This window comes from Dromaius novaehollandiae, chromosome 1 (assembly GCF_036370855.1).
Source record: "Dromaius novaehollandiae isolate bDroNov1 chromosome 1, bDroNov1.hap1, whole genome shotgun sequence".
Lineage (NCBI taxonomy): Eukaryota > Metazoa > Chordata > Aves > Casuariiformes > Dromaiidae > Dromaius > Dromaius novaehollandiae.
Window position 1 is genome coordinate 171267968 of NC_088098.1, and position 15119 is coordinate 171283086.

The following is a 15119-nucleotide window of genomic DNA, read 5'->3' on the forward strand; positions in this document are numbered from 1 at the left end:
ATAATTCCCCTGTTCTCAAAGAAGATTTATCATACAGAGAAGGCAGAAGGCAGCACTGATAGGAGCAAGAAGGGTACAGGATGGCTTCCACTCAAGGACCAATTAATAGATTAGGTCTCTTCAGCCTGGAAAGGAGACAACTGACTGGAAATATGATCAAATTTATAAAATCACGTGTGGCCTGGAGTAGCTGGTTGAGTAAGGTTTATTTGTTGTTTCTTCCAGTACAGGAATTAGAATGAAACTAGACGTGCATAGTTCAAACAAATAAGAGGAGGCATTTCATCACACAACAATGCTGAGACTATGGAACAGCTTTCTGTAGGATGCTTCGGGTGTAAACATTTTGCATGAGTTCAAAAGGTTACTGGATGAAATCACAGAAAAATACAGCCTCTGACTTGGGCTGTTTCTGAGCTGCAGAAAGCAGTCCCAAGGCTGAGAAAGTGTGCTGATGTGGAAGTCATTGGAAGCCTGTCTTGATCTTACGCTTCTCCTCAGGTATCATTGTTAAACCTTGTCAGAAACGGGACATGGACCTATATCAGCATTTCTGAGATAGAAAAAAAGTAATTATAGAAAAGGTAGTATAGTTTCATCCAGCTATATATGCAACATAATACGGTTTAAAACAAATATTATACACAACCATTCACTTTTCAGTTCCTGTTCCTGCTTGCCTGAATGTACAGATGCAAATTTGAAAAAGAAGCAAAATATTTGGTAAAGAAATCAGAAAGAAATGGGAATAACTAAAAGTATCTCTTCAGGCTGTTGTGCAGTGAATAGCACTGTTGAATCTATGTGCTTCTGCTAGAACAGATTCAAATCTCTTCTCAATGAATGTACAGTTACATGGCTGCATTGCAAATAGTCACTGTGAATTAGTAAAAACATGCGTCTGTGACTGGATGCTGGGAGAGGCATTGGCATGACTCCCCAGTCCAGTATTTCTGCCAGCATCGCACCCAACTCTAAACTGTACTCGGCTGTAAAATAACAGCCATGCTGCTATGCAGCAATCTTTCTGCACCTGCTTTACTCCCAAGGTTAGCAACTACCTCAGAAGCAGCCTTGTTAGAGAGCAGATTACTGGTCATAGACTATTTGGCTTTTGTGAGGGCAGCATGCCTTTTGTTTCCCACATGGCCAGCTAGTATTATGGCTTTTCTTTGCCTGGCACAGTCCTCCAAGGAGAACCATCCCTATATCATTACAAAGAGAATGAGGAAAAATACTTTCCCCGGCAAAGCCCTGTGATATAGCAGGGGGTGGAGGCATGGGCTTACACCCTGTGCCAGACCTGCAAAACAGCATACCCAGCCAGGGTGGACCAGCTTGTTGGCGAAACATGCAAAGCTAACAGTAGGTTGAGAAATTAACAGTACACAAATACTTAAATAAATAAGCAAATAAAGGAGCTCATCAGAAGGACTTCACACATAAGCCAGCAGCTTTCTGCTCTACATCTTGATGCTGGGAAAATACAGTTAGCAATTTTATGCAACATTTATTAGTTAGGACAAAAACACATATATCCAAACCCATATCAGTGCTAAATAATTCTCTGTATGAAACAGCTAGATTATTTGCAAGAACTAAACATTTTGCAGAAAGTTAAAATTCCAAGGATAATGTTCAAGTCAATAATATGATAAATATATATATAATACATATAGTTGATAAAAATATCCTTCATGATGTCTATAATGAATGCAGGTCCATGGCCTCATATGGATTTTTTCTACCTCTATTAAAGGCAAACTGATCGTGCATGCAATGCAAATCAAATAATTATATACTGAAAATTTTAGGAATGCAACATGTTTTTGTATCTAAAATAACACTAAGATGCCTATGTTCAGGCAGCTGAATAACTTCAAATATTCTTCTAATGGTCTGTAGCAACTGAACTTTCCATTGCACAGTTTACCTACCTCTGAAAACATACATTATTAATTGTTTGCCCTTTTTGTTCAGCATGTATCTCCTAAGTATAGAAAATTCAGTTATATATGCTCTCTAGTGCAAGCGCTGGTCAAGAACACCTCTGGAACTAAAAAGGTCATCTCAATGAGGATCACTCTATGTTATACATTCCAAGCTCCCTTTTCCATGATATTTCAACTGAAATCCCAATTACATTTTTGGTGAGATTCCGCATCCCTTTTGTAATATGGGAGTGTCATTAATAGAACAGAATGGGGAGACAGAAATAGAAAGAAAAGAATGGAAAAATACATCTGGGAATTTGAAAATCAAATGAAAACTCAAGCTCAATCAGCTTTAGCTCCACTCCAACCACAAACTGTTATTTATATATTTATTATTCCTGAAGGATCAAGCACTGTGTAGTTGTATAATGTGAAGCACAACAAGAGTGTTCGACAATAACACATCTAAATCTGTCTGACAATATTTAGTGGGATGCTAGCTACTGATTTCTTTTGTTGTTGGTATGGTTAATTGATTTTATTAGCAGTTATCTACATATAATCCAGTAAGAATGTATAACAAATGGAATATTTCCATTCAGATACTTAAGATCTCCATATATGGTAGAGATATATATCCATACCTGCATATGAATGTATGTATATACACATACACATGCATATGCATGCATAATAGGTATCATAGTCTCATCAGAAAATTCTAAATTTTAAATCTTCTAATATTCTTTTGGCAAAAATAAATGTCACAGTAGATTCATCATGTCTATAGAAGTGTGTTCCTGGCTCCTCCATAAGCGGACTCATTATACTGTAAATTTTTTATTGTGGATGTATTTTCAGTTCATTTTTCCTTTTTTTCACAGAGAACACCACCAATCCATCACTGAATTTTCCTGTTTTAAATCACAAATGTTGGCAGGGCTGAAAATAGTGTTGTGAAGGTAATGCATTAAAAACAGGAGAAATATTGGGGGTTGGGGGAAAAACTGTGGGCCTTGAAAGCACATTTATAAACTTATATTTCCCTTGATGGACTCTGATTGTTTCTTGGCTGATTCTCACTTTCTTTTAACTCAGCATCCTTGTCTGCTAGATGCTTCCGCATGTTTACTATTCTACAGGTGGAAAGGTACTTTTTAACATTTAATCTACATTGTTTTTTCATTTCTGCTTATGCTCACTGAGCCTGTCATCTGAAATTATCTGGCAATGGTTTCTTTTGCTGTTATTAACCACTCCATTTAACAATGTGAGCATTTTAATATGGTCTTCCTCTTTTCAAGATATCTTTTCTTTTTTAAGAGTGTGCAGGAAATGACTTTTAAAAGCTTTCCAATCACCATTTTCTGCAAGGCAATGTTACTGAGGAATTTTTGTTTTATGAGCACAGCACAAACTACAGTATAGCTCCTTGCACAATATGCAAGAGTTTAAAAATGCTGTGACAACAAATCAATCTGGTTAATCAGAGCTATAAAAGCACAAAAAGTTCTTTGAAGCACCATAGGGCATCCAAGAAGATAAAGGATGCACATTTACTTGAATTATGGCCCTATTCTACACAGCCAATGGGTCCTAGAGAGCTGTATCTACTGTGGTGACTAGTTCAGACAAGAACACTGTTGTCATTTAAATTTTGAACAAATGAATTCCTTTCTTCCATCTTTTACTAGGTTTAGTGTAAGGTCAATATGTCTTATTACAGCCACGAATAATTTCCAGTGAGACAGGGAAAGACATCAAATTTCAAATTTAACATATTCAAAATCATTACCAAAATCAATTATTTTCAATTATATGTCTGGTTTTGTTGGTACAAAGGACAAAGCATTGCAGGCAACAGTCATAATGAAATTTCATAGGACATCAAATATAAGACTGGAAGGAAATTCCTTTGTGCCAACACATCATATTATGTCATTTCATAAGATTGTCAATATCTCATCTCTTATTTAAGCATAAAACATCAGTACCAGCTACCTACGTGTTTTCTTCCTTCTTTGTTTTCAGATGACATAACCACGGTAGGGTGGAATATTACTCCATCAGGATATGCATTCCTGATCATATAGATTACACTACATACAAATATACAACACACATGTTCTGATATGACAAAATCATATGAATGGTAGAAGGATTTTTGAAGCTTTTATCTTCTTTTATTCATACAGTTTTCAATTGCTATTTATTATATTTAGCTATTAACAGTATGAAAGAAAGGTGAATAAAATCATTAGAATAAGAAGATAAAATGTAATCCTAAGTGATTCAGTTAAGTAACTGGATATGGAGCTGTAGATGCCTGGCTTTGGGCGTTCTGAAACATAGTTTTGCTTTTAGGGGGCAAGATAATGACAAAGCATTGAAATAAAATCAAATACATAAATTTATATTTTGTACATTTATATTCTTTATCATGCTAGCATTTTTTCCTGTTATTTACTTTTTCTGAATTTTCAAATTTCATTTTATTGTATCTGATGATGGGCAATATGATTGGAAAGCACAGGGCACAGTAATCAGCACATCTGTGTTGTAGATCTTTTCACCAAGATGGAGTCAAGTAAGCACATGCAGCACTGTCTAAAATTGTTGAGAATATTTTCAAATCAAAAATTATGTTTTACTTCCTGGACACACTATACTCCATGATGTATGAAGCATCGGTTAACTCCATACATTTTGCAAAATTACCATAATGAATTTTCAACGTGAAATAATGTTAAATGCCACTAGAACCAGGAACACAGTTGCAATTCATGTATTCTGTTTTTAATCATGATAACTGTCAAATTAAAATGCAAATTAGGACTAATTTACAAAAACAGCAAAAAAAAAAAAAACCTCTAATGAGTTTCAAAATATGAAAGCAAGCCATACACAAAAATATTAAAGGAAGGGAAAGGAAAAGAAGGGAAGGCAAGGCAAGGCAAGGCAAGGCATGGGGAATGACCATTTCATAAAACCTGCTGGCCACATAATTCCCATTTTATGAAATTCATATGATATCTAAGCACTAAATAGTTGCTTTAAGGGTCAGATGTTCTAGGGAACACCTAGTTTTAATGATTCAATCACTCTCATGATTTAGTGTATACTAGCTTCTAGGTTACATAATGGTTACTGCCTGAATTGACTCATTTGGTAAGTGACCCTGAAATGTTCAGTGGGAAAGTGTTGCAACTGATGAATTACTTAAATGATTAGATTTTTAAAAAATTTTTTTTCAACAATAACAGATTGGATTGGGTTTGTAGTGAAGACGTTATATTAAGATTAGCCATAAAGCAAAACGAGACCTAATACATACTTGGTAAGAATTTAAAAGTTGTTATTCAAAATAAATAGCATCCTTGACTTATTCCATATCTATTTATTGGCTACTTCATATTTATTTATTTATTCAGCCTCTAGATAGATTTAGAAGCTGCATGTCACTTCAGACAACAAACTTCACTGTTTGTATAATTATGATACTGTTGATTAAAATAAATATTGTTTTTATTAAATATTCTTATAGAAAAGAAAAAGAAAAACAGTGAATCAAAGAGGAAGGAGAAAATAAAGGCAGAAAAGACTGGCAAAACTAAGAGGAACAAAAGGTCAAAATATCTGGGCAACTTATACAGATATTAGCACAGCAGTTCAGACCACAGAATTAGTCACTTACATAGTTCGGTCCTTGACAATGACCAATATTAGATGATGGAAAGAGTCTGACCCATGCACAATGTTACATCATGGATAAGTTTGTTATAGTTAATTCATAGAAGGACACTGCTGGTAAGAGTGGGTTTATTTGTCAGATTTGAATCTTAATGTTAAATATTATATAAGTATATATGTATTTCCCCCCTAATGTTGAATATGGAAGTGAAAGTTCAGTTTTGAGGGGGTCTGTCTGTTCTCAGTTCTTCAACTGATATTGCTAAAGAGAGGAAGAAATGTTGTACTCTTTAAACTCAATAACAAAGTTACTATATAATTTTGGGGGATCTAGGACTTGCCTATCAAGTACTACCTTGTTAAACAGAAAATGGGATCCATCTTATCTAACTTTAGGTAAAATTTGAGAGTCTAGATCATGATTTTTTAATTCTTATATAAATATGGCTTAAAAAAAATAATAAAAAAAAACCCTCATCATTTCTGTGGCGAGGTTTGGAACATTCCTTTTAAGCAAATGCATCAGCAGAGCTATGCTATGCACAATCAGGTGCTGGCATATGCAGGAGCAGGCAAGAAAGGATCAGAATGTCTTAAATCAGTTTTTCCAACAGAGAAAAATAGTTATGGAATTATATCCTGTCTTTGTGGAAATATGTCATCACCTTGTGACTTCAGTTATACTCTGGAGTAATTCAAGTGGATTGCAATGAGACTGCATCTGAAATAGGTAATACTCAAGCAAGCAAGGCAGACTGAAAGCAACAAGCTAAAGCTGATCTATATTGTAGTTTTTTTCCTGATTTTACTTTATTTTCAGGATATTATAAATGAATAATTTTTGTGGTTCTCTACATGCATACAGCATGCACTAAGTCCCTGACTTAGCAAAAACAAACAAACAAACAAACAAACAAACTATAATCACCACTGAGGAGAACTCAAACCATTTTAGGCATGCAGTGCACTCTGATCTAAGTCAAAGATAATAGAGTGCAAATTCAATACTTATCTCATCTGATTAAACCTAGGTTAGTTTTCACTGAATGTGCCTGAAATCCAGAGAATGTTTTCATTTTAACATTACTGCAAAGTTGACAGCAGGAAGAATTCTTTGTTTATTTGAATGGTTACATACCAGTTGACAGGGTATTTAAAAAAACCCTCTAACTGAAAATTTTGTTGTTGTAATGCTCCCATAAAAGAAGGATTATGTTGTACTGTGATGCTCAAGAACACTCCAAAAGCATAAAATGTTAAGATACTGTGAAAGAATATGCAATTCTCTTCAGCTGAAAGGTGATACTGGTTTTACTGCACATGAACAAAGATCAGTTCTACCTTGGGGTGTAACGAAGTATTCTTTGCCATTTCCAGACGTTTGGCAGTTGTCTTTCAGGGGATTTATGACTGATTACCTGTTTATCACACAACCTGAACTAATCATCTCTAAACTGTGACATAAACAGTATCTGTACTATTTCTTATGCGACTGACCTGTACTGAGGAGAGAAAATAAAGTTTATAGAGCTTTGTCTGAATCACTTATTGGAGCGGATCAATACAACAGCAAATGAATTGCTTCAGACAACAATAGGATGTTGACCTACCTGCAATATATTGTCTGGGGGTTACAGTTCTTTGCAACGTAAAATATGGCAGTGTGCATTAGCACATTTTAAGGGGGATGGATAGTTCTTAGTTCTTGGGCCTCTGGAGACTCCTGAACATCTGCAATAGAAAATCAGTTACACACGCAACGTATTTTGTACCAAACAAAAATGCATAATAAAAGTGGAGAATTATATTTTAACAGGCTTTGGCATAAATGAGCTGGAAGCAGATGGAACCGATGCCTACACTGAGGGTAGGCTGTATCTCACCTAACCTTGGACATCGACAGTACAGATGTCTACATCTGAATCAGTCAGGCCTCTTCATAGTTAATGGATGGATATAGGCATTTTTAAATTGAGTGTGTCTTGCCTACTTTAGACATTTACTTCAGAAAAAAGACAAGTTTCATCCTAAGAAAAAATGTTTTTGTCCATTAACTGCAAAAAGAGCTTACATGTATGTGAGAGTTTACATACAGAGAAAGAGATGAGTCAGACAAATCCCAGCCAAGGATTTTTTTCTTTTAAACTGACTTTTGTGTGTACAATTAGGTTGCGCCCCAAGGGCTTAGAAGCACTCCCTGCTCCTCCAGTAGCCTATACAAAACCCCAGTTATTGACTTTGAATGATTCCTGTATAATAGGTGACAGCAGGAGTAAAATGAGCGAAGAAATTGTCCTGAGTGGGAAATGGAAGTAGTTCAAAGGTTGTCAGAATCTTATTTAAAGCACTCTGAGCTGAAATAAAACTTAAATGCCAATTATGTCTTATGGCCTCAGAAGCATCACTGTAAACTTAGAGAACTGCTAGGGCCAGCATCCAGTTGACTCCAGAGGGAGCTAATCTTAGTGGTGTGGACACGAGCCAGGCCTCGACATTTTGTCTACAGAATGAGAATTACTTTCTGGGCCTTTTTTTATTGAGTAGTAGGGACTGCCACACAGTCCCTTTCTATTTGAATGCATCCAACATCACTCTGATGGATTTTCTGTGTGTACAGAAAAGAAAATCCAAAAAAAATCTGTGAGTGCATGAACGTGAAGCAGAAAAGCATTCAGCATTCACAGCTTGATTTCACATAAAAAAACTCCCAAAAAAATGGATTATGGTGCACAACATGTATATTTTTACACGTGGTGCTGAGAAAGGTTGAGACAATGTTTGGCAGAAGATGCAAAAATTATTTTAGATTACATAGTGTTTCAAGAGCATGGAAGCGGTAACAGTGCAGAAGATGTGGACAAAAGATGATAACTAGTTACTTAGAGGGTTTCTTATGGGGCAGTAGACACATCCTCAGAATAAAATGAATTTTTATATGACAAGAATGCTGGAGGTTGCAAACTCTGGCTGGCTTGAGGACTCAGGCGAGTTCTCCTGCCCCAATCTGATAAAATGGAGACTGCTGCAAGCTCCCTGTCCCCCAGTCCAACTGGGCTGAGGCTGAGTGCATGTTCCCAATAGGCACAAACACACCCACACACAGACCTCCACACACTGCTCACACAGCCAGTCACACAGGCAGAGAACAGTGCCTTTGCCAGGGCCCAGTAAGCACCACCAGCACTGCCATCAACATGAACAACACAGATGGCCAGATCCTGTTCCCTTTTTCCAGTGCATCGGTGTTGGAGTCTGCTAGAGGAAAATGCATGTCTGAACAATATGGCTCTCTCCTATAGCTGGTTTTAGACACAGTATCTCTGGTAGCTAGCCCCATCCCCAGTCTCCTGCAGTTGCTGGTGCCCAGAAATACAAGTCCCTCAGGCCCACGGTCCCTCTCTCCAGTGGCTGGAGAGACTTCCTAAAACTGCCTCTTGGCTGGTCTGAGTTGAAGCTTGCTGGTGTTCACAGACACAGGCTCAGAATAAGGAGCGCACACATAGAAGATAGTTAGGAACAGATTTGACAAGAGTATGAAATAGACTGCAGTGATGAAGCACTGAGCTTGATCAGGTAAGTATACCAAACAACTGCCGTTTAAATGTAACCAGCCCTTTTACTTTTTTTCATCTATTTTCCCTTGCTTTTTCGTCCCTGATCCACCTTGATCCCTCCCTTTCCCTGCCTTTGGTCTTTGCCATAAACATCTCATAGAAAGTTTTGCATATTCCCACAATTTGGGCTCCTACAAAATCCCACAATGAGTTTGGTATAGACCCTAAATGCTCTCTAGTCTATCCCAGAATTTTCTCCCTGCATCCCACAATCCTTTAGGCAATAACGCTCCTTTAGGTAATAACCCTCATAGTTTGCGTCGCATTCAGGGGAGAGAGTTTATTTTGCTAGGTCATGCTGGTGGGCTTCGCACCAGGGACCATTGGCTGGTCATTCTCCTTGGATGGGCTTGAGAGCAGCCAACTCAGCGTTGCCTTTTCACTGGGAAGGTTAATGGGGTTCCTCCTTTTGCCACTGCAGGGAAGGAAAGGAGAAGGGAAGGGACAGACAGGGGAAAAAGATGGAGAGATATAAAATACTTATGCAAATAAATGCACTAAAAAGTTAATATATGTAATAGTGTGCATGGGGAGGGGTCTTGGATTAGGAACACAGTAAGTCTTTATCTCTTGAAAGACTCTAGGGACCAAAACAAAAGATGCAGAATTTAAAGATTTTGCAGTACATTATAAAGCTGAAATATCCTAATGATCACAGGTTTATGCTTTTAGGAGAGTTTCTTTGTCCCTGTAGCAGAAGGTAAAGAGGTGCTAAATAATTTAATGTTTCAGTGAGTGACTGCGTGAGCAGGAATATTTGCTGATTAATGAGCAGGAAGGGGGAGAGAAATGGCTGTTTTTTTCTTAACTAGACTATCAGAAGAACTAAACAAATATATAAATATCTCATAACCTTTGCGTATGACAAATTGTACAGAGATTCATCTTAAAGCAAAAGGGCATAATTTGGATGTTATGTTATTTGATATTAAAACTTGTTTCACAGTACAGGCTTTTGTTTCCTTTCCTTTTCCCCTCAAACGACGGATTGAATTCTATTCTTCCCTCAAAGATGCTTAGATTATCTCAGTGATGATCACAGTAAAAGTAAAGTGAAATAAATGGTCTTGGACTAGAGTATGCTAAAGTAGGAGTGCTACCTGGGGGTATAACAGCTTGTATTATTATCTTTTTTTTTTTTTTTTCTATTTTCTTCCTTTCTTTCTATTCTACCATGCAAGCAACACTTAAATGAAGTATAAAGATTTGTAAATACCTTATCAAGTATCCATGCAACCATATTAGTGTTTATGACCTTTACTGAGGGAATTCCATCAAAATTAATTTATAGTCTCTTTAGGAGAGGAATGAGGTATATGTGAAATGCAAAAATATTGTAACTCAGAAACAATAAATAGAATTTATAGTTAAGGGTCTGATAATGCTAATTCAAAAACAATAGTCATGTATTTTTCAAATTTTGCTGAAAACAAGTTAATATGATACCGTAACTGCCCCTTTATCTTTGGAAATGTTCATCTAATGAAATATATATATATGGAAAAAGGCACTGACTGTTTGATGTGTAGAACATTCAGATGCAGGAATCAATAATCTGTGCTTTAAAAAATGATTTTTTTAATGAGAAATACAGAATGATTTAGAATAAAAAGAAGCATCTCTTTCCAGCAGCAAATTTCTTCTAATAAGCATCAAATGAAACAAAAGAAAAGGAAAAGGCATTTTCTTTTAGGAGTTCTGTCACTTAGAAGAAAATTTCAAAGATCATCTTGTATTTCAGGAGAATGAAACAATATAGATCATAGGCAAACTAAATTTTTCTTGTTTGTTCAATATCGTTGTTGTTGATGGCACTTAATGCCTAATCTAACATTTTAAATAAAAGGTGGAAAATACGCGCAGACATTACTTCCTATACTAGGTACAGGAAATCAATGTTTGGTAAATGCTGAGTTTTCAGAGTAATGCCTTGTATATACTGTTGTAACTTTATGTAACAAAGTCTACTGAAGTTGTGAATGCTAAATTACAAATAATTTTATACAAGAAAGTTTGAAAATAGTTTAGCCCATCAAAAAGCTTATTTTGAGGTCCCAAGTCAAAGGCTGAGATGAGAAAATACCTTATTTTCTAACTCATAGTCTTACCATGCCTGTGTTTCCAGGTGTTGGCAGGTGAAAAGGTTACTATATTGGGAATCCTATAGTTCTGTTGTATCACTCAAAGCCACAATAATTTGACCTCAAATCTTTGATTTTGCTTCAGCCAGCTAGAGAAGTCAGAAGGCTAGTGATAATCTGAAGCATAAAATAACACCAAAGAGATAAGTGAAACCCATAGTTTGCAAAACCTTGTTCTCTTGATTTCGCACTAGCACATCACATTTGTTGAGGTGGTGATTTTACAGTGACATTCCCACTCACTAGATTTCAGCATCACACATGTTTTGAAAACTCACAAAGGCTTGGTTATAATTATTGTCCCCAAATACTAAAAATCCTCAGTCAGATTAGCATGGCTCACTCGTGCCATTACATTAGGCTTACAGAGTAGCAGCACTGAGCTAGTTACTACAGAAGCCTATGCCAAAGTATCAGCCCGGCACCTTTCCATGTGCAGCCAGTAAAGTTGGATAAAGATGCTGAACAATTACCCAGACCTAGAAATGTCACAGCTAGACAGAGGCAGAATGTAAGATTTTTCTGCCTGTCAAGTAGCATGGAATCATTCATACTATAAGAGCAAGTCGCTAACAAACAGATGGTTATATATTTGACATTATTTAAATTCAGATAGTTAGCCAAAATAACAAAAGGAGGAAATTTAGTACTGACCAGGAGAAAAATATGAGATGCAGTTTCTCTTCTTAGTTAAAAGATTTGTTTTTCTGTAAAAGAATGTGAACTCCAGACAGTTTTCTTCTCTTTTGCTGCTGTTGCTGCTGAAGGGAGAACACATTTTGCATAAGAGTGTGAAATCCAGAAAGACTTTGGAATGCATTCCCCATCCCTTCATGAAGCAGCAGGAGCCCCAACTTTCCAAGAAGAAAGTTTTTTGCTTCTTTTCAAGCATTTTTATTCTTCTGCAGTTCAACAGAGAGGGGAAAGGTAATTTCTTTCCTTTGGGAGAGAAAAAAGAAACAGTCTGCATAAAAGCCTGCATGTCTTCTCTGAACTATGGGGTTTTCCTTCATTTAGAAATGAGTTCTCTGTCTTTACCTGTGGTCCTCAGGCAAAATCATTGTTTTTGTGTGTATTTTTTTCAGTTTGAAGTAGCTGAAATAATATGAAAGCATGTTTAGCCAATTACTGATATCATTATAATACAAAACAAGGATAGATGTAGCCTACTCTAGCATATAAATTGATGAACCTTATTTGAGGGTTTGTGGTGTGTTTAAAGGTGCAAAACTGATGAAATAGTTTTAGCTCCCAAGGGAACAGACTATCCTGCATGCTTCTTTTGATGTCACTTCCATGCTGATTCTGCAACACATTGGGATTTCTGCCCCATGGCAGGTAATTAGTGGCAAATGTTATTGGTGGAAAATATTGTTACCTGCAAAAGACTGGATGTATCCTGCACCAGTGCAAACACCTCATTATAAATGCAGTGTGATTTTACCACCATTACAGTACATTCATGTTTTTTTTAAACCATAGTCTCCAAAGCATTTGATCTCAGGTTTCCATCCATCATATGTCAAGTATCCCAATATCTGGTTTCACATTCTACCACAGAATCCAATCTACTTTCTACAACCTATTTCTCAGACACCTTCTTTTGGTTTACAGAGAGTTTTCTGTTACTCAGTCTTGATTTCTTAAGTGGCCTATGTAGTCCTTTCCCTAAATACGTTGTCTGACTTACTGCAATTCTTCTAAGTATTAGCATTTTTTTTCCTTCTAATTGACCTCCTCTTTGCTCATATTCTTGTTTAATCCTTGTTCAAATGAATTTATTTCTCCTATAAGTAAGTACAAGTAAGTACAAGTAGCTATAGATACAAGTCTCTTTTCTCTTCTCATCCTCAACTTCTCAGCATTTCTTTCATTAATAGTGTTAGCCTTGATTCCAAACACTAGCACAGAATCATACATCTATCTTGAAAGTCTCACTGAGGTCACACATCTGCAAATTCTCTCTCAACATCAGTTCTTGAGTCACTTGCTGCCTGTAGAGAACTGGTACTAAATGCAGTTTTGTCTCGACATTGCTGCTGCTGCTGCAGAGCTGCTACTACCAAGGTGTGTCAGGCAATGCTGCACCGGCGCCCCCGGGAGCCGTCTGCGAGGTAAACAGCCTCGTGCACCTGCACGGGGGAGAAAGGGCACAAAAAGGGCAGAAGGCCTCTAGGGAAACAGCACGTCTGGCACGAACCACATGTACACATTTACCATCTGCGCATGAGCAGGAGACCCCCAGATGCCCCCAGCCTGTTTCTGGAAGGTTCCGAGAGGGCAGACTGTGCACAGCAGCTAATCTGCATGGGAAGTGAGGAAGCACCTCCCAGAGGTGGGGCAAGAACCTATAAAAACTGCAGACTGTGTGACTTGGGGGGGCTTGTTTGCAACGACTGGAAATCTAGAGTGGAGTCAGCGGAACACCATCCAACTCGGAGTGGTGGTACCTAGTTTCTTTTCTCCTTTTCCAACTTTCTCTGTCTTTTCCCCTTACCCTTGCTCCCCTCTCCCCTTCGCCTTTCCCCACCTTTTCTCCCCACTCTGTTGAAAATAAAGGTAAAAGGTTGTATGATACTTGACCGGTTTTAGGGTCTTAATCTCGTCCTTGGGATCATAACGAAACCTTCCCAATATTGGATCGGGACACTGCTCTTCACTATATCATCTTAATTTTGTTCTTTTCCTCTATTGCTTAGGAAATCCACAAAGGAACTCCTAAATCTTCATGATTTTGACCACTTTCACACATTTTCTGTCATTATTCTTTATTTGTTCTGTTGAAAAATCTACCAATTTGTCCCCAAATAAAGGATTGTTTTATTATTTCAATCATGATTCTTTTCGATTTCAGGTTTACATTCTCATCCTTGATTTTTAGTTGCCCATTCTTCTTTTCTCTCTAGCCATCCTGTTCATTTTTCTTCCTTCACACAGCCTTTTCCTGGTTTTGATATAACTCTTTAACCCAGGGTTTTTTGTTTTTGTTCCTCTCCTTTCTTTTTTCCTGTCTGTAGAACATCTTATCATGACACTTTTTTCAAAGTCTTCCACATACTATCCTCCTTTATTTAGCACCTATCATTTCCAAAAACTCTTCTTTTCTTCTTGCAGGGAAAACTTTTGCCTTTTTCCTTGTCACTTTGTTTTCTCTTTTTGTTTATATCTCTTTTACTTTTTCTTTTAATCCTTGTAGTTGTGCCTCTGGGAGTTGTCTTCCTTATTTAGGGCTCTATATTCCAGATCCTTTTAAGCAAAAGGAACCTGCAAATGTTGATTTTCCTGTAAAGACTTAAGTCTTTTCTCTTCCCTATCTTTATTTTTCTGCCTGAACCTTACCATTGTTTCTACTGTATTTCATATTCTTAGATTTTCTCTTCCCTGTATTCTGCTGCACAAACAAAGGAATGTTCTATATTCATCAAAGGAATATGTTTTCCCAGGACTCACTGAAGATATTTCTATGAAAGAAGGGGCCTTCAAGAACTATGTAGAATTCAAGACACTTGTCAGTTTTGGGGCTTATGAGATCTACACAAGAGAAAGACTTGTGTGAGCCCTTTCCCCTTTTGCAAATATTTCTAACATTTTTGGTTTCCATATCTTACATAGTACATGACCCTACAAAAATGTGTTGATTTTTCATGTCAACTACACAAAGAAATATTTCTCTTGTAGACTTGGAGACAATCAGCTACTTTTCAAGTACAGTGACAAAAGGAAAAAGGGAAAGGAAAAAA